The sequence below is a fragment of the Amblyomma maculatum genome, chromosome 9 (genome assembly GCF_055883805.1).
Source record: "Amblyomma maculatum isolate TAMU_Amacu chromosome 9, ASM5588380v1, whole genome shotgun sequence".
NCBI classification, from domain to species: Eukaryota; Metazoa; Arthropoda; class Arachnida; order Ixodida; family Ixodidae; genus Amblyomma; species Amblyomma maculatum.
Genome location: NC_139352.1, coordinates 60,591,561 through 60,612,983, shown reverse-complemented (window position 1 = coordinate 60,612,983; position 21,423 = coordinate 60,591,561). Strand labels below are relative to the sequence as shown.

General features: G+C 47.8%; 1 protein-coding gene across 1 annotated transcript in view; it reads right to left on the bottom strand.

Annotated features, from left to right (window-relative positions):
* Window positions 1-21,423, bottom strand: part of Nca (neurocalcin homolog) — a 102,885-nt gene that overhangs the window by 60,414 nt on the left and 21,048 nt on the right. The window contains exon 2 of the mRNA XM_084578843.1: window positions 18,422-18,539. The gene's annotated coding sequence lies outside the window, so the exon portion shown is untranslated. The remainder of the gene's footprint in view (window positions 1-18,421; window positions 18,540-21,423) is intronic.

The window sequence follows — 21,423 nt, the reverse complement described above, 5'->3', positions numbered from 1 at the left end:
ACACTGCCTGTTCGCCTGAAGAAGATAAGCAGCGTGCTATCAGTTCAGTTCAGTTCAGGCGTTCAGTCGTGTCCGACTCTTCGTGACCCTATGGACCATGTCACGCCACGCTTTCCGGTCTCTCACTACCTTCTTAACATCACATAGCTTCATCTGCAATGCCTCGAGAATGCCATCTAACCATCGCGTTCGCTGCCTACCCCTTCTCCGGCGACCCTCAACCTTTCCCAACATCAAATCTTTCTCCAGCGACTCCTCTCTTCTCATTAGATGACCAAAGTAGCTGAGCTTTAACTTTAGAATTTGACCCTCCAATGAGCAGTCAGGGTTTATGGTCGACAATATCGACTGATTTGATCTTCTGGCAGTCCAAGGAACTCTTAAGAGTCTTCGCCAGCACCACAATTCAAACGCGTCAATTCTTCGGCGGTCAGCCTTTTTCACAGTCCAACTCTCGCATCCATACATCACAACTGGAAAGACCATAGCACGGGTTATACGGATCTTGGTTGGCAGACTAATGTCTCTGCTCTTTACTAGGCGGTCAAGGCTAACCATTGTTCTCTTTCCCAGAAGCAGGCGTCTCCTAATTTCATGGCTGCAGTCTCCTTCCGAGGTAATCTTGGCGCCCAAGAACAGAAAATCTGTCACAGCTTCCACTTCTTGTCCATTGATGCTCCAGGACTTGATAGGGCAAGACGCCATGATCTTCGTCTTTTTAATGTTCAGTTTAAGCCCAAACTTCTCACTCTCTTCTTGTACGCGCATCAGAAGTCTCTTGAGTTCCACTTCACTTTCTGCCATTAAAGTGGTATCATCCGCATATCTAAGGTTGTTGATACATTTTCCAGCAATCTTCACTCCAGCTGAAGACTCGTCCAGGCCGGCCTTCCTCATGATGCACTCTGCATATAGGTTAAATAGGCAGGGCGACAGTATGCAGCCTTGCCTCACCCCTTTCTCAATCGGAAACCAATCAGTAAGACCATGCCCAGTTCTGACTGTGGCCTCTTGCCCTTCATAAAGGTTCCTGAGGAGACAGATGAGGTGAATTGGAACTCCCATCTCTTGGAGAGCTTGCCACAATCTGCTGTGATCTACGCAGTCAAACGCTTTCGCATAATCAATAAAGCAGAAGTAAATGGGTTTCTGGAACTCTCTTGCTTTTTCCATGATCCAGCGAAGGTTGGCAATTTGGTCTCTAGTTCCTCTGCCCTTGCGAAACCCAGCTTGCACGTCCGGAAGCTCCCGATCCACATACTGCTGCAGCCTACCTTGCAGGATTTTTAACATCACCTTGCTAGCATGCGAAATAAGCGCGATTGTGCGGTAGTTGGAACAATCTTTGGCACTGCCTTTCTTTGGAATGGGGATGTAAACTGACCTCCTCCAATCCTGTGGCCACTGCAGGGTTGTCCAAATCTTTTGACATAATGTATGCAGTGTGTTAACAGCGTCGTGGTTGAGGTTTTGAAGCAACTCAGCTGGAATACCATCAATTCCGCTAGCTTTGTTCTTAGCAAGGCTGGCTAAGGCCCATTCAACTTCACTCTTCAGGATGCCCGGCTCGAGATCAGTAATCACAACCGTCCTATGTTGGGTTTGCACATCCGGGTCCTTCTTGTACAGTTCTTCTGTGTATTCCTGCCACCTCTTCTTTATCTCTGAGGCTTCAGTGAGGTCCTTGTTTTTTTTTTTTTTCAATGTCCTTGGGGAAATTCTAGGAAGTCGCAATCAGTGCACGACGTTGAACTGTGTAGCATTGAGAGATCTCCACTTCAAAGGCGCTAATAATACGTCCGAGGCGACAGCCGTGCACTTATCCTGTTTTATTTTTATTATTTTTTAATGCGCTGGAACTAGAAGCACCGTTCAGATTTCGCCGCGTGCTATAGCTGTTAGCAAATGTTTGCGGGACGACCGAAAAAGCACTGGCCACAGAAATCAGACGCAAAAAAAAAAAAAAAAAAAAAAAAAAATCTCGGGAGCATTGCAAAATGGCAGGGTCGGAACTGAACCTGGCTTCATACCCCAAAGAGGATTGAAAATATGACGGCCGATTTAGCGTGGTTATGCCAAAAGTAAATCTAGCGCTCTAGGCCTTCTCCACGGCCAACTCGTGAAGTCCCACGAACCGCCAGCCGACCAGTGCTAACGTCACTGGCCAACTACTTGCTTGCAAACAGCTCGCCAATGGCAGTGAGGACGACGACCGAGTCATCATCTGGGGTCCAAATCCGCCCGTCCAAGTGTCTCGGCGGGTTCGATTCCCGCATCAAAAGTGCGACTCAAGATGGCACACTGCTTCTGCCAAAAGGCTTCGAGACGAATATCGGCGAAATCTGAACGGTGCTTCTAGTTCCAGCGCATTAAAAAATAATAAAAATAAAACAGGATAAGTGCACGGCTGTCGCCTCGGACGTATTATTAGCGCCTTTGAAGTGGAGATCTCTCAATGCTACACAGTTCAACGTCGTGCACTGATTGCGACTTCCTAGAATTTCCCCAAGGACATTAAAAAAAACAACAAAAAATCTCACTCGGCGGTTCCCGGAAACTTCCGCGAACGCAGACGTTACAGCACAGCCACGTAATAATATATATATATATATATATATATATATATATATATATATATATATATATATATATATATATATATATATATATATATATATATGAGAAAAATGTTATACACACAACACGCGCAGATTTCATATCTGAAAAACTTCCCTTATGTACACACATACACGCGCACTTACAAATATTCTTCCGCTCAGTCAGAAGCGAGGGAGCGGAACAAATGTATTAAGACAAGACGGGGCTACGGTGCGGAGACAGCAAGAGTTCTCAAAGACCACTTGAAGGGGGAGCTCGACGAGCTCAAGCCGAAGGAGCTGTCACTTCCTAGAGTTCGGGCTGCTCCCCCCTGCCCCTATATGGAATCTTTGTTTCAGAGGCGCAAGTTATGGAAGAGAAGCAGTCGACTGAATTTTTTTTTCTTTTTTTTTTTTCATTCCAGGGGAAACTGCGAAAGCGCACTGGGTAAAGATGAAAATCTGTCGCGTCGTCATCGGGATGAAAGTTCCAAGGTGGTTTCGAAGAAAACTCTTGAAATGGATTTGCCTACGAGACGACCTGCATGGCAATGTCAAGCACAGTCTCTAGAGGAAAAGCTGCGCATTCAGCCAATGAATTGGAGTGGCGAACGTTGGTTTGCCGCCATCATCAAACTGTTTGATGGTTGCCAGGCCATATACCGTTTTTGTTGTTGTTATTTCCTTTAGAGCTTTGGTCCTTGCATACAGCGCATCGCGATGCAGAGAGCGCAAGCGGCTCTTTGTTACGAACGGCTTCAATTGCTTTAAATGCTTTGATCTTGCAACTGCAAGCTTAAGCGACAGGCGAAAATATACATTTTAACCCAAAACTCAAAGAGCATATGCTTGGGAACATTGTTCACAATCGTCCTACATCAACTCCTCCGCGAGAAAAAAACAACTATGCTTTATATAATATCGGTTGAACCACGGGACTGTCAGCAGATGCGTCGCCTCGTCGCAATATTGAAATCAAGTATACTGACAATGCAATCCCTCAGAACAAAAGGCAACTCGCACAAGAGGACCGCGGCGTGGATGGAATGATCGGCATACTCGGAATTTTGACAAAATCGATCGCCAGGCTGTAAAATTTGGTGACGTTGCTCCGGTTCCTGACAAATTGCATATAACGCTGCGAGCCTCGCTGCCTGTAATCAACCCGACATTTTATTTTTGCGTATAAATTACTTTAAACGCCGTCAATATTCTTTTCACCTCTGTCCGAACGGAGACTAACTTGGTCAACTTCCAGAGGTAAAGTATAACGCTTTTGACCTCCTTGGTCTGCAGCTGTTTGTGCTACCTGAGGAAGTACTAGTCAGCCGGGTGTTTACGCGAACACTCAAAATTTGCTAATAGGGCAGTCGAAAAAATGAGACCATACTGTCTGGAGCAAACTGAGGACTTCATTTTATCTCGAAAACTGTAATAATTAACTAGCTGATAGCAGTTTTCTCTTTCTCGTTGTATCCTTAGGTGACACAGACTGGTGGTTAATGACAATGGTAAGAGCTCGTAGCCACCAACAAAACGGATGTCATACCTGGTTTTGAAACACCCTGCAGCCGTCTTCAGCGCGAGAATTTTCGAGCACTTTATTTGCCGCACGAAACCTAAACAAAGCCGAAACAAAGCCGAAACTGGACCGGAGCCGCCGTCGCTCGATTCACTTCCAAGTCGTCGTTAGCCCGTACCGGGTTCCCCTCTACATGCGCCTTACCCTACATAAATTGCAGCTTTAAAATCGACCACGAAACCGCGGGCCCGTGCTGGACACGGCGGACCTTTTGCCAGACAGTTGTCCTCCGTATGCGCAGCCGCGGTGGCTCAGTGGATTAGGGCACTCGGCCACTGTACCCAAGGGTGAGTGCTCGAATCCCGGCCGCGGCGGCGCTTTTCGATGAAGGCGAAAAGCAAGACGCTAGTACTGCACAATGCGAGTATACGTCAAAGTACGCCGGGCGGTTCCATTACGGTCTCCTTGACAGCTTTAGCTGTTTGGGGACATTGAACTCTACAAAGTATAACCTATTCATTATATGACGTTCGCACGCACGGACCGCATCATCGGTCATCCCTGACCTCATTTCATCAGCCATCTTATTTTCCTTTACATAATCGTCTCCCTCGTTTCACTCGCAGCACGAACACAACGTCTCCTGGTGACGCGATGAGACGTTCGCAGAGCCCATGCAGTTCCACGCGCCTCCTCCTGCCTCGTCGCTTGGCGCAAGGAAATTATTCGCAACGATCTTAGGCGGCCGTCATGTTTGGGAATGACGACGTTAAACAAAAATAATAATAAATGAACGACATCGTGGCACATGCGCTTACGACTTTGAGTCAGTCACTGAAACTCATCACTGGCGTGCCCTGACTGAGCGCTGAAGCCGACTGAATTAATAGAGTTTTAGCTTACCGTGATCCGCGATCCGCTACCGTGATCCGCCACCGCGCGTTCCACTGCGCATACCCAAACCCTCCTTGACGCCGATAGATGGCGCCACATACTGGATGTCGGCACACAGACCTACCGCGTCGGGACCAATCAGCTTTGAGCGCCCCGCCCACGCGCGGTAGAGAGTCACGGTGGCGGATCGCGGATCACGGTAAGCTAAATCTCTCTAATGCGCCTTTCACACACTCAGTTTGAGCTTCGAGTTTGAAAAGGGGCATCCGTGCGCTGCGGGGCTTTAAAGAATGACTTTTTCCTTCGTTTCAAAAACTTGTAGGGCATCTACTTTTTTTTTTTTTTGCCTAGGATGTTTAAGTCCCAAAACAACTCAGGCCGAGAGAGACATCGTAGTAGAGGCCTACGGAGTAATTTTGACCACCTGCAGAGTTTTTTTTTAGCGTACACTGGCATCGCACAGCACACGGGTGCCTTCGCCTCCATCGAAAAGCGGTCACAGCGGCCAGCACTCGACCCGCATCGATCTGTCCCGGGCTTCAGAAACCACCACTGGCACTGATCATCACCCTGTTATAATTAAAAGCATAGTTTGTAAATACAGTTAACTAGGTAACTAACCAGCGTTGTTTGCAAAATAAAACACGTCGGGAACAGCGTACAACAGGCAGTCCCTGAAATGCTCTTCTATTTCAACCACTCTATTACCAAAACTTTTTAAAGTGATCGCTACTCATTACACTGACCTCCTACATAATATTAATTCTATAGTACAACGTTTAGTGCGCCATGCTCTGAAACACGCTTTTTTTTTCTTAGTAGCGACACTTATCACAAACTAACCACGAACCAATCGCCGTCGTTCCCTGACGCCGACGGTGGCGAAACAGGGATTTTGTAGCGAAAACTACATTGGTCACGAACGAGCAGTTTCGCGTGGAGGGAGACACAAAGCCGTTGCCTAGCAACTGCTGCAACTGGCGCTCGCAGCACCATCTGGCAATCAAGAAGCATCCAGAAGACGATGTCTCGTCTTTAATGCAACAACAACACAGCTAGACAAAGTGAGCAGCGCATTTCAAGTTTCCTTCTCTAGCGTGAGGATGATAATAGTGATGATGACGATAGGCCATAGTCAGCGGCGCGGAGAGAGCGCACTTAGCATTGTACAGGATTAGATTAAACTAGATTAGAATGGACTGGATTGGATCGGATTCGACTGGACTGTCTGGACTGAATTGGACAGGATTGGTTGGATTGTATTTCACTAGAATGAACTGTACTTGATTTGACTGGATTTGATTAGACTGGATTTGTTTGGATTGCATTACACTGGATTGGATTGGATTACACTGGATTGGGTGGGTTGGGATTAGATTGGGCTGGAGAGGAGCAGGCAGCCCAGCGCCAGGCACACATGCTTTCGCTACGTAAATCCTGACCTAGCTGAGCTAAGCCACGGCCAATTTTTCCCCGGCGTAGAGTCCCTACTGCAGCAACGCTGAAACCCGACTATGGCGCAGTGAAACCCGAGTGTTCTTCGCTGGATGACATCGTCTTTTTCTTCTCTTTTCAAATGCGCAGAAGGACATGAAGTACCGTCCGCGCGGGAAAAACAACAAACTCATTAGCAGCATGCGCCAAAGTATTAAGCCGGAAGGGGCCCCAGCACACAGAGGGAGAACCCTGTTCGACCGGCGCCTGCCAAAGGACACCGCTGGCCGTCCTAATATACGGGGCGCGGAGAAGGGCAAGGCGACACTAGCCGACACGTTCCTCCCCACCCGCTTCTACTGTACACGAACTCCCAGCTCGATAAAGACCCGCACGCTCCACCCTGCCCCAGCGACACGGGACGCTCATCTTCTTGGCGCCAACACACGAAGAAGCTTTCGAGGACCGTGCTCGGGTGTGCGTGTGTGTTTGTACACTGTCACGCACACAATGTGGAAGCGAGTCGACGCGCGGATCCACTCCGCAGCTTGGTGGTCCGTTGGACAGACATCCCGTGGTGCAAACTTCGATCGAACTGTAACAGGATACAAACGAAAAAAAAAGAAAATAAAAACGGCAGTCGCTAACTATGGGTCCTAAGTGCGCGGCGGGTATTGTTCCGCTGAACAGTAAACGAAAGCGGTTTTTCTACGTGTGACTACACAAAGGAAGCCCATCGAAATTCTTGAGTTTATAATTCGGCCTGATGGTTAGCTGTCTATGTAGGTGACCAGAAAAGCTTTGCCAGCGGACTACTCTCTCCTACGGATGAAATTTGCGCGGCGCGGTTACTGCAGACTTTTCAGCGTCAGGGACAGCTGCAGTTTGTGCCGTAAGGACAATAGCTAGAGTTCTTTAACGTGCACCGAAACATCGCAGTTCACGGGCTTTTCCACACTTCCGCCGAAACGCAGCCGTCGGGACAATTATTCGAAGCCACGACCAAGTCAAGAGCAGAACGCCGACCTTTTACAGCAAGTGCGACCCCGCGGCGGGTCTAAACACAAGCCATAGCGTCATCCAGAGGGACCACGGTAATAGAGTGTTTTAGTTTACCGTGATCCGCTACCGTGATCCGCCACCATGTATTCCACTGCGCATGCCCAGATCCCACTGAAGCCGACAGATGGCGCTACATACTGGATGTCGGTAAAGCCCCTCTAAGATGTCGGCACATAGACCTGCCGCGTCGGGGCCAATCAGCTTCTGCGCCCCGCCCACGCGCAGAGGGTCACGGTGGCGGATCGCGGATTACGGTAAGCTATAACTCTAATAACTGCGACATGGGAACTGAAATCTGCGAGCACGGGCCCTTGCAGACAGAAAAGGCCCATTAAGTACTCCGTACGGCCTGCGAACTCACCCTACATGAGAGTCAAAATAACTGGTATGTCCTGAGCAGATAAGTGAGAAGGAATGGCGGTCTACCACTCCGTTTCGCCTTCTCTACTGACGTAGATACGGCGCCCGACGCAGTCCACGGACAAAAGCAGTTCTTTTCAAAATACAGGCGCGCCAGCTCGACCACTCACACTGACTCCATTCTAAAGATGTGCAGAAAGAACTGCTTGGCCAATATGACACGCTATATATACTCAGACTAGAGATGACAGTTAGAAGTCATGTGTGAGCGCAGTTCTTTCTACGATGTCAGGCAGCCCCAGTATGCAGAAACGAAGTGTAAAAACGGAAGCTTCAGACTTATCGTCGACACAGGCTAGAAAGGGTGGATGGGAGAGATGCGACTAGAAAAGCAAAGCCTCCAGATAGTATTGCACGACGGCTAACATTATCTTCCATTTTCTTTTCATCACTTTTCAAAAAAAAAAAAAAAAGAAAACGCCAAAGCATGCAAACGCCACCAGCGCGCTGCAGCGCCTACATATGAAAGCATCGAAACACTCACAAAACTAACTCCCCTCGATCCCTCTGCAAAAAAAAAAAAAAAAAAAAAAAAAGGAAAAGAAGCCACCAGAGGAGTCGGAATGAATTAATAAGGCTCTCCATCTATGTGTAACGCGCCAACCGACGAGACCCAAGCTAGTATACTTTAGCGTGTGATAACTGATCACCGCGGTAATAAAGCTCCTACGGAGGAGACGGGAGAGGGGGTTGCAAAAACAAACAAAGAGACTAAAAGCGCACCGGACACCCAGATCGCACAGAACGAACGCCCAAACACACGCGGCCCGACCGATACGCGAACGTACGCGCAGCACACGGAGGCGTGCATGCATAAAATGCATAATGTGAGCGCGTGTGTGTTGTGTGTAGTCGTGCGGCGGCGGGGTATGAATTATGTAAACGCACCTCCCCTCGCCCTCCTCACTGAGCCCTCGACGACTTTTCGAGTGCACGCTCGCGGCAGAAAGAGAGAGAGGGGGGATCGCGCTCTGTCATTACACACCGCGACTAGCTCCCATGTTAAAGGAGAGGAGGGGGGGATGTGGAAGCACCACCGCAGGACACGCATAATTAGTGACCTCCGAACGAAAGCGAACACCCGCACGCATGAATGCACATTACGGTATAGAGACAGTTGCCGGGTCGTCACACGAACGAGCTCCCCGATGCGGCAGCTGGTATGACATTACGCTGAAGTGTTGTGTGACAGATAGGAGCGTCTTTTAATTATTATTACCACCACCACCACCACCACCACCACCACCACCATCACCACCACCACCACAACAACAACAACAACAACAACAAAAGCGGTGTCATGGTTCTGAAAGCTTTGCCTCGGAATGTACAGACGGATACTGGACCTACGATAATACGGATGTGTAATACGGAGACGGGAAGAGAACAGCTAGTGAAGACGAAAATAAAGAAGAAAGGAGAAGAATGCGTAGGGCCACAGAGGCAAACAAAGGTGTTTCATTGCCTTCAGTCTACGTATCTCGTAGCAGTTGTAAGGGGTTATTTATTAGAAGCAAACAAACAAAAAAAAAAAAAAAAACAGAAGGAAAATATGTTTTCCAGTCCCGGTATTCGCTATCTAAGATCTGAAGCACTTGAACTGGAGCGGCGAAAATAAAAGGATAGTAAGATGCGGTTGAGGAAATCAAAGAAGTGAGCAACAGGAAGAGTAGGTTTGCGCGCGCGCGCGCGTGTGTGTGTGTGTGTGTGTGTGTGTGTGTGTGTGTGTGTGTGTGTGTGTGTGTGTGTGTGTGTGTGTGTGTGTGTGTGTGTGTGTGTGTGTGTGTGTGTGTGTGTGTGTGTGTGTGTGTGTGTGTGTGTGTGTGTGTGTGTGTGTGTGTGTGTGTGTGTGTGTGTGTGTGTGTGTGTGTGTGTGTGTGTGTGTGTGTGTGTGTGTGTGCGCGTGTGTGTGTAGAATACCCCCCCCCCCCCCCCTAAGAGTGAATACAAGATCTTCTTACGGGAATGCGCAATATTTCACAGAGAACAGTCACCGTGGTTGGAAGGAAAAGTGCTTAGCTCCGCCTGCGAAGGGCGTGGTGTAAAGCTCACTGTTCACCGAGTGCGCCAACTGAAATTTGAAAAAAAAAAAAAAAAAATAAAAAAAAAACTCCAATACAGCCACCAAATATTCTAAATTCACCCGAACCAAATCAATCTCTGCTCGGCACAGCCCGCTCACAGAAAGAATCTGCGAGTACCTCAGGACGTAGGCGATCGCGTATTCATGGGTATTTAACGGGTTAGCTTGCACCGAAATGGAAGTGCTCGAGGGAGTGTTTTTTTTTTTTCCCCTCACCTTAGACTTAAGCCACCTATATCTCTTATTTGTCTTCTTCCTTTCCTCCCCTTCTATCCTGGGCAATACAATCTGCCGAGGCCCCACTGGACACGAGACGAGTGGCAAGCGTTGCCCACGTAAATGCTTGGCATTTAACATTCACATAAAGACGAAAAAAAAAAAAAAAGGAAGGCCTGCACAGTCTGGCTCAATGCACTACACACACTGCCGAGACGGCATGTAAGGTACCACGTAGCTAGCTGTGCGTGTGTAAGCGGCCACTTCGCACACGTGACGAGAAACGCGGACGAGATGAGGCGTAACCAGCTATAACCCTCCTCGCCCACACCACTCTCTCACACTCGAGCGCGCGCGCGCCCAGAGGGATTATGGGCGTGCCCCTCTTTCCACGTCACCGAGAACTCAACGTCCCCACGGAGGGAAGGCAGTCACGTTCCACGACCCATCCCGCAGGCACCCAACACAGAAACAAGAAGGCAGAGGAGCGCAGGAACATGCGCGAGACATGGAAAGGGCACCGCGACTTTCTAACCGCGACCTTTTGCGACACCTAAGCAGCAACGGCACCCGTAGCAGCGGTAACCCTAGACGTCCCAAACGACCGCCCAGCGACCTTGCCTAGGCAGCTCCGGATAGGCCGGCGTGAGCTGTGCACAGTCGGCGCGAGAAGCCCTGCCGCTGATCAAAATTCATCCGCGGCACCGCACTATACTACAGCGTGTATGTACACTGTAATGCTTCGACACGCGGAAAAATATCCCTAAGCTAAGATATTGAGATATCCCAAAAATTTTCAGTTCAGTCGTTCAGTCGTGTCTGACTCTTCGTGACCCTATGGACCATGTCACGCCACGCTTTCCGGTCTCTCAATATCTTCCTAACATCACATAACTTCATCTGCAGTGCCTCGAGGATGCCATCTAACCATCGCGTTCGCTGCCTACCCCTTCTCCGGCGACCCCCAACCTTTCCCAACATCAAATCTTTCTCCAGCGACTCCTCTCTTCTCATCAGATGACCAAAGTTGCCGAGCTTTAACTTTAGAATTTGACCCTCCAATGAGCAGTCAGGGTTTATGATCGACAATATCGACTGACTTGATCTTCTGGCAGTCCAAGGAACTCTCAAGATTCTTCGCCAGTACCACAATTCAAACGCGTCAGTTCTTCGGCGGTCAGCCCTTTTCACAGTCCAACTCTCGCATCCATACATCACAACTGGAAAGACCCTGACCTTGGACTTAAGCCACCTTTACTTCGAAGTTTTTGCCGAACTGCATTCGATCCAGTGCGCGGCTGCCTGCAATGGTCTCCCTGTTTCAGTGAAACGAATCACTGTCCTTTCACCTTAATTTCTGATTTTGCGCCATCGAAAGGCCCAAATTCAAAACGCGAAATGTCATTTAGCGCAACAACGGTCGAATTCCCAAAATCATGCCGAATGCACGGGCAGCTCTTACACCTTCCTCCCAATTCAGCGCCGGGCTCTCATGCTGCAAGAAGCCGCCATTTCTTTCCCGACGTATAAGGCACACACTCTGCAACACGCGGTCACAATCGCTGAATATTTCACATTCGTGCAAACTATGAAATTGAGCAAATGACAGTATGCAAATTCGGAAACTCTGCATGTCGCTCACTGCCATCTGCCGGATGAGGTGCAGGTTCGATGAGTTTAACTCAAATAAGGCCAACAGTTAAAGGTCCCCAGAAAGGGGTCACCAAGAAGGGTAAACAACGCAATAACACTGATAGTTATTGAACCACCCATCATTCTCCCGCAAAAATTTTCTATCTAGCTTCTGCAACACCAGAGATATCGGCGATTAAAAATGATCCTTCCAATTTTCCCTCTCAACTCGTACGCCGAAGGGAGCCATAAAAACACAAAGAATACAAGCAAGTTCAAAGTTCCGCCCAGACATACGTCACTTCGACGAACTTCCGGTTGCCGCGCGCTCGCTCGCTGGCGTACTCCGCCAACCCGTCCTCGCTTGCACACGCCTGAGGAGTTCGCCAGTTCGCGCAGCGACGGTTAGTGTAACCGCGAACCCGTGGTTATCCTATGTTACACGGCGGACCAAACCATGGTTGCACCACTAACCGCGGTTACCGCAAACCGAGCTTGACGACCTCGGTTTGCGTCGTTAACCGAGGTTATGACGGCGTCTGTTGACGGAAGCTACTCGTCGGCGCCCGAGTGCGCGAAACGTACGAGCGGGTCTGCTTCACAAAGTTATTCATTTGCCCACTGTATCACGTTTAAAGATCGATGTATAGATTATGGTACCGCCCGACGTCTTCGATTACGGCCGACAGCGCAGCGACTGCGTACTGAAGCCTTGTAGTGCCTACAGTATCGTTTGAACGGCTTGTTGCTGAGCAGAACGCCAAAAAATACGCGGTCTTAGCTATGGAAGTACACGAGTTTGCAACGCTTGCAGCACGGGATGCCGCGAGCAGGCTGAGGTACGTTACACAATTACCGCGGGGGTGGAACGTGCGAGCGTGGCGAACGCCGGCGCCGTGCGTGACCGTCCCTAGTCGTCGCTAGGCCTATTGTTTCGCTTCGAAGCTGCGGCGGTCGACGCTTTGGAACATGATCAACGCTGTCGTAAATCGTCTACTTATGAAACTGCCTTATAGTGATTCCTATCCTGCCATAGTAAAATAATTATAGGATTAACTCTGCCGACGCATTAATCGCAGAGCTAGTACGAGCAGATCGGATCAGCCGAAATGCACCAGCGGCAGCTGGCTTGAGCAGAAACTAGCTTGTATCACGGCTATCGCTCTTACCAGCAATTTGCTGCTGGTCAGCGATCCTCACGAGGGCTTCATACTTGATATTCGGCTGAATATTCCAGACGCCAACAAATTTTAGCACGCTTTATTTCGGACATCGGTGCTAACGATCCGCCGTGTGGTTCGCGAACGGTATGCGGGAGGAGGGGCCACAGCGGCGATGTTTACGGCGGTCAAAGAGGTGCTGCCATCGTGCGGTGCTTGACCGTGCTGTTGACGCCTCGTCGGATGACACTCCGATACTCCTGAAACCACGTTATATAAATAAGATATTTGTAAATGCAGCTTCGTTCTGCCGATCCCTGCGTCGCTTCGGTTGTTGCACTTAATGGGCAATGGCCACCTAACCGATAAGGGCGGCGAGCTGTAACAGCCCGCACAGAGTTCGAGCAGCGCACGAGCAGACGATTTTCGCAGCTATCGGAAGTGTGTTCGTGACGTCATGGTTGCAGTGACCGCAGCGAATGGCAGCTTCTAGCAAGCCTTGCCAGTCAACCGACCCGTGACGTCACGGGATTAGGAAATAGTTCCATGCGACACCGCCAAGCGACATTCCCTCTGCCCGCGAATTTCAAAAAACGCAGTTTTTAAAAATTAGTAATAAATTGCTGGCTTTGTTCCAAGGAGTTATACTTTGCGTTAATGCTCAAAAGGATGTGTTCTACACACTGAACACGTTTATCAGTGGTTTCTTGGGGGCCGTTTCCGTGGACCTTTAAGCACCTTCTGGTTCAAGTTCACCTTGGTGCCACTTCGTATGAAGCCGGCTGAAATTTGAATTGAAGAAGTGAAGAAACATAAACGCTGCCTAAAAGTGACATACTTGTGGCAACACCTATCTGAATTTTTTCCTGCGTCACTATCCCATCTTCAGTGAGCAAGTACCGTAGAAACATCAGCAAAGCAGCCCAGTAGCAATCCTGGGCAAGGATGAGAAGGGTCTTATACAGCTAAACAACTTGAGTCTGGCAACTGAGAGAAAGGTGAGATACTAACAGGAGTATTGAATATTTTTCCTCACATTCAGTGCAGTCAGCTTTTGTGCAACCATTGTCAGAAGTTCAGAAATGCAAGTGGTCAAAGGAATTCACGGTGAGAAGCGCTACAACACATCACAAAAATGATGTAACCTTGCCTGGGATGGGGGCCTGAGGATGGAAAGGATAATGCCATGTTGGTTTGCCATTTGCTCAGCAATGCAGCTATCTTCCCACGCAGAAAAAAAAAGTGTGGACAGTGATCCTAAGAAATGAAGCATCAGTCTAGCGTAGCATCTTGCTTGGTTTGCTATTCCCCCTCGTGTCCCTTCAAAGGGAAGCTCTTGCTGGATTCTGAGGTCCATGCATTTTACCAAACAATTTATTGCAGCTCGTCCTCAGCCTGCCTGTCATCTACTCCAAATTTTGCAGATTTCAATTAGCCATATTGCTTCAGTTTAAATGGGTATTGAAGCCCTGCTTTGTGACATGATTTGCCTACCTACTATGTGCTCTTTATACACTGACTGAGCAAAAAATGTCCGCAAAGATTTTTTTTTTTTGCACATTCGTGAATGATGTTATCAGTTACATTCACCAGTTTAACCGTTTAGCAACATATGCAGCGGTTCCGCTGATACTGCTTTTGATGTTAATACTGGCTGCTCATGATAAAGTATTGATGAAATCATGATCAAAACCCATTTTCAGTAACGGCTTGCTGTCTCTTGACATTTCAAAACTGAGTACCAATTATTATTAAATCCAGTTTTGAAGTGAGAGAGATCCAAGAAATACAACGCGATTATGAATGCAAAATGTTTCAAAATCTTCCAGAGTTGCCCTTTTGGAAGAAGGGGCTGTGAGGCGACCACACCTACCACAAGCAAGAGGTTTTTGACGATAAAGCTATTTCCCCCTCCTCATCTTCTAAATAAAGAAAACTGAGAAATGTATAGCGAAAATCTAATCACCTTGCCACAACCACCCACTCTAGAGCGGCCCTTGAGTCTACCCCTGACTGTTCCCCAATAAAATAAACGATGAAGAGGTGTTTCAGCAAGTTCTGGAGGCTCGCCCCGTACATTTAAACATTCAAACTTTTCAACAAAACGTCCTTCACAGTTGGTCGTTTGGAACAAGAGGGTTGCATTCTTACACATTATCACAGGGACAGAAAGAGAGGAAGAACACGTCTTACCTCACCAAGAAGAAGCAACCAATCCCATGACGATGTCGGACTCCTGGGGTAAAGCAGCTGGCAACTCCATAACGGTATCCATGGCAGACAATGTCGGTGTCGCACCAGCAAACGCAACGTTTGCCTTCCCCTCCTCTTCCTCCTCCTCCTCGGGAGGAGGAGGCAGAAAAACGCACTGGACAGCTGTCTTTGACGAAAGCTGAGAGCTGTCTCTAACGGAGAATATGAAAGCACGGGGATGTGCAGGGCCTAACAGCTCAACACTCCGCGCAGGGCTTAGCTAGGTATGCAGCCACCACAGACGACACTGAGAAAAGGCCGGGCAAATGAAAGCACGGGAGCAAAGATGCTTGCAGTGAGGTGCAGCAGCAGCAACAAGGAAAGGCTTGGGCAAAGTGAGGGCATTGTAAAGAGGAAACAAGCAAAGGAAGCCAGGGCGTTCAGGAGCGAGAAATTCAAAAGTTAGCCCAGACAAAGGAGAGCAGACAGAGATCGAGCCACATCCATGCAAGCCACTCAGAAAATGCACCCTGTCGTCAAACAACCTCGATGAACAGTAGAGTTGAGGGCGAGCGGGGAGACAAGCGAGAGGGAGAAATCCCCAAAACAACAGCAAAATAAAGCACAATGAAAGGACATTAGGCAAGGTTCTGTCAAAGGTAACCCCATTCCCCTCGTGGCCTTTCCCCGTCTTCCTCCTCCTCCTCCTGGGTGATATGCATAAAATTAAGCCCTGCTCCAGGGAAGAAAAAAGACCCTCCATTACCAAGAGTGGCTGCAGCACTTGTTAGTGCTGTAGGCAAAAAAAAATAAAGGTGGAGCAGGGCTATCGCAACTCTTTCCAGCCTTTGTTGTCGTCATCGGTTTTTTGCCGTAACCGGTCCATTTACTGCAACTAATTACGTATACACCAATCAGAGCTAGCAGGCAGTTTCAAGCAATGCTAGCACTTAAGTAGAGGCCTCAGCATTTCTTTATAAACTTGACCTTCTTGCGTGTTCCGTGCTTTTAACGTGCACAGACCACGCAATAAGAAATACGAGAATCAGAGAGCCTGGCAAACTAAGAGGAACAAGCGTGTAAGGAAGAAAAATGAAGTGGAAGTGAAAGCCCTTTCAGAACAAACAAAACAAGTTCACAAATGAAGCACTTTCCTATGTGCCTTGCTAAACCCATTTTCATTGCAAGAGAGTCCAATCAAAAGCGAGAAACGAAAGAGAGATTAACAAGGGATAGATCAGAAAAAAGAAAAGCAAGAATGAGTGAAACGAGCAACAAGCACCACCACATGCAGAGAGGGGTCCATCAGAAAGTAGGGCTACACTGGCGGCTGCGAGGAGGCAAAGGGAATGAAGCCTGGCAGCCATTAGGGAGCAATGGGGAGAGAAGACTCGAGGACGGGGAAAGGTCAGACAAGGCATCGGTGACAGAGAGAGAAAGGCGGAAACAACATAAAAAGACAAGGGAGTGGCAACAAGGGAAAAAAGGTCAAGTGGGAGGGTCCTATCAGAGGAAAAAGGTCAGTAGGGGGAGGGCAGCAATGAGAACGTGAGGACCGCTGCAGAGGTAGCGGAGGACACACCCGTGAAACGGCCAATTTATACAGCAGGCCGTCCTCCCGACTGCCCCGGCTTTTTCCACCTCTCTCACTATACTGATCTGTTCCCTCCTGTTGGCAAGAAAAAGAAGGGGTCACAGAAGGTGGAGTGTGCCAAGCGGGGAAAGGGCTCTGCACAGGGGTGGGTAGGCTGGACAGGAGGGGACCACTTTCGCAATCGAGGTCTTGCGCTAAGCGGCGGCGTTGCAGCAGCGGACTATGTATTGCTGTCGATGACCCACCACAACGAAAAGGTTGCATGTCAGGTCACAGACGATCTGCTTGTCCATGCATTTCTTCTCGACAGCACTAACCTGCTGTTGGAACTAGAACAGCCACACCCTCTCTTATGTAGAAGATATAGTCACAAAAAGCTGGGCTACTAATAAATCCAGACAAGCAATGGTTTTTGCAATTACTGAGGGTCCATTTGGCTGTCAGTGAAAGTACATTTCACTGCCAAGTTTCTCCAAAAGTTTATCTTGTGAGTTGTAGCAGCAGGTGTAGGTACTATTGCAATGCATAGAAATGAAAACAGTAGGGTGTGTTATTTTCAGCACAGCTCCAGCGTTGGCCCACTATTCCCAGGATCAGTGTCCAACTCTGATATGCCTAGGCTGTTGCTAGGCAAATCAATGATTTGTAAATAGTTGCCACCATGAAATTTAATCTTGTCCTGGCTGTGAAAGGCTTTAAATCTGGCTGGCACTATCACATACTGTGTGTGTTTCGAGTGTCAGTTCAAGATAAACACTTCGAGTCCCTTGGAAAGCCCTCAGTGAGTTGCTGGCATTAAGAAACGGAAGCGTTAAATGTGTGCCAAGTCTTCGTGAGCTTGTAAGTCTGCCTAAAAGAAAAAAAGAGACGATTGGAAAGAATATTCAGCATGCATGTACTATTCACCCACGTTATAAGAACAAAGCTACCAGCTCCAGTCATGCTGTGAGTGACAGGATGCTTATCACGCGCTGGTGAGTTCCAATGCTGAAAACATGTATGCAGTCCAATACTGCTAGCCAGAACAAGAACATGATGTTAGAGCGGCTACAGTCGAAAACATTGCAGTTTGCCTAGCGATGCCCGAGGCACATTGAAGTTGGACTCGCACCTTCAATCAAGTTGGCTGACACTAGGCTGTGCTGACTGTGCAGAATGCCAAGCGTTGCGTCGTTCCCATTTTTGTTCATCACGATCGTGTGCCAATACAATGCACTGGTAACCCCCCCCCCCCCCCCTAATGCACTCATATTAGAAAAAAAAAAAAACTGCACTTAAAAAGCAGATGAGCTTGTTCTCTCCAGCAAGAGACTGACATTACCCTCAGTGTAACACTGCAATCACTGCCCCAGAAATTGACATTTAGTGAATATGCCAACACCACGCCCTCAAGTGCGACATTTGTACATGCTTTCCAGGCTCCCCTCACTGTGAAATTTTAATAGAGACCCCATGGGCTTTGCAGAGGCCTCTTCATAGCAGCAACAAGTGCTCTATCAGCAAAAAAAAAACAAGCATTAAGCCAACAGTGCCTATCGGGCAGCTTATGTACAACAAAACAAGGAAGAAAAAAAAACACACACACACACAGATGAGGGTAAAAAGGTGACTTGCCTACGGGGTTTGTTTCCAGGTGCCACCAGGCGCCATGGGGGTGGGACTTCATTGGGGAGCGTCGTGGCAGGGCCCAACTCCCAGGGCCCGGGGCCTCCTTTGCAGGACGCGAGGCCACCTGGGAGTCAGAAAGACAGATGGAATCAAATTAGAGCAAGCTCCATTTGCCCTTTTTTCTTTCCTTCCACTGAAATGCAATGAGAGAATGCACAAACGCTGCTGCTAAACACAGGCCCAAAAAGGTGATATGCCTCAAGCGAGAGCTAGAGGCAGAACTTGGTCCGGCTCATTCAGCGATACTGTTGACTGAAGCCACCACTCTGGAAAAATAGCGGCCATTAATGACCACTCGTTTTTCAGACCCTTAGGCCAATGCTACTTTGCAACAAGAAACTCGTCATTCATCAATCTTGCTGCTTGCTATTGTCACGTGATGGTGGAAAAGTCAAAAGTCGCAACCAGAGAGACTGGTGTTGCACTCAACTCTTTATTGGGCTCACCACATAACCAGATGCCACATGGTGGTGACACTATTGGCCACTGGATATAAAAAATAAATAACAAATGAATAAACCTAACTGGCATCACATTCCCTCAAAGGCTGCGCTAAAGGATCAGCACTAAGCTAATTATCATGGAAAGAGCATGGAGGATGCTGCAAAATTTATAAACGCTAGCTTCCATAATAGCCTTGAATTTTCTTCAGTGTTCGCTCCTAAGGAAACAAATTCACAACCTCCTCACAATGCGCATAACAGCACCCATTCTTTCTCTGCCCAGCCTCAATGCTGCAACAACCAACTGGCTTCTTTTATGACGCAGTACCACTAACTCTACTTAGTTCTAGCTGCATCGTCCAGTTCCATGAATGCACAATTAACTTATATTCCTATGCACATGACAAAGTCTTAGCATCAAAATGGCATTCTGTTTAAAATAATACTACAAAGCAGATGGTCTTGCGGTGGCCTTGTGACTGTAATATGGCCCACAGTTCTGCATTCCTGCAGCAACAATCTCGATTAGCAAACATATGCACTCAGCATAAACTCTATACACAGCTGTGAAAGCAAAGCCCATTCCAATTTAAGGCCTTTCAATAGCTTGAACATATGAGCAAACAACACTCCTCACCTCTATCCAAAGGGATTGCTTATTTCACTAACACCATATTTGCTTGTTAACTTATTTATTTACACAGCAAGACGCTATGGAAAAGAGTTGACTTAAAAATGCGGGCATAAGAAGTGGAAATTAACACTACTTCACGAATGCTTTCCTCAAAAGTGGCCTGCTTAAGATAACAGCGATGGTGCTGGCATTCTAGTTCCAGTGGTTAAATGTTTCCAGCAAAGAAAAAAAAAAAGTATATCAGGAACAATTTGTTCAAAGTATTCCGAATGTAAACAACACACAAAAATAAAGCACCAAAGAATGGCCTTTGCTTTTTTGTTTTAATTGCAAGGTGTTGATTTCCAGGGCATCAACATAGTAAATTTTTTTACCCTGAATATAAATGACCAGAATGTGGAAGAAACAACAACCACATGCTACCAGAGGAATCATTCAAAATGCATGTCACAACAGGCCCCTTACCTATTTACCTAACCTTTTCTGCTGAACAGCTAGGTATGTCATTCATACACTAAATGTGATGCCAAAGTGTACAGTGCAGTGACAAATTGAGTCAAATTGCGGATGATAAAACTCCCTTTGAACAAGGCTGGGACTGGGATGGCTTGCACAGCAAAAAGGGGGGAGGAAAGAGAGGGGAAACGCCATGTCTGGAGGCCGATGGTGGGGGTGGAGCTATTTCAGTCGCGGGCTCCCCCAGCCATTGTCCAGTTGTTTGCTTCCGCCTGGCAGCCAGACCAAGGATAGAGGAGAAGAAGCGGGCACAGGGAACGGCAGTGCCAAGAAAGACAGAACAATGAAATCGATTCCACACAGCCCGCCAGATGCGTCCACGGGGAAACCAAGCAAACAACATAGGCATGGCAGGAAGGCCAAGCTAGGATATGCCACCCTGGCCGATAAAGGTGAAAAAATGGAGCCGGACAAAACTGAAATGGCTTTGCAACACAGCAAAACGAAAATGAGAACAGTACACAGCATCCAGCACCTATGACAGGCCTTGCAAAGCGCTCCAAAAGGCTTGCATTTTTTATTTCGGGACGCTTAACACCAACAGGCAATGCAGCCTTACAACGCAGACAAAACTCGTGTGGATGCCAGTGCCTAGCATTTGTGCAACGGCAAGAACAACAAAGCCTGTGCTAATAATTTACAATGACAGAGGCATATGCCAAGCAGCTACAACCCAAGCAGGTGCCATAAACAAAAGCAATAGCATATTTAAACATCATAATAAGTAGTCACAAAATAAAGCCACTTCACCACTGCATTAGAGAAAAAAAAGAACAAGAAGCACGGAGGCATCCATCGCATCGCCAAAACCTCAACGTGATATTTATTTTTTTAAGTACAAGATACTACAGCGCTATACTGCAAAAGGGATCAAAACGTCAAGATATGTGCACTTGCTTTAAGTGGCTATATTTCCCACTAATGGTCCCATCACAACTCAATCCATCAAGTTGCTTTTTGCCCCCAGAGGCAACAGGTGGCAATACAAAGGCAAAGTAGCTCCATGACAAGTTTCAGAAAGCTACAATAACGCATTCATCTGCTCTGACTGCAAATAGGCAGAAAGTGTAAAGACCTTCAGCAGATACGAAGTGATATCACAAGACTTGTGTGCACTACAAGCAGCGCCTGGCAAGCCGTCTCGGAGCATATTGTGTAAACTGAGTCGCTACAATGCCGAGGTGAAGGATCTTAAAAACAGAAGCTATCGGCGTGCTACATCAGCCAATTAACCCCCAGAAGCCGAAAACAACTTTACACTAACAGTTAGGCGAGGGGGAAATTAAAGCCAAGGTACACGTAGAAGTAAGGGGCTTTTCAACACTTCAATCAGCCATGTTCCATAAAGCTAGCGC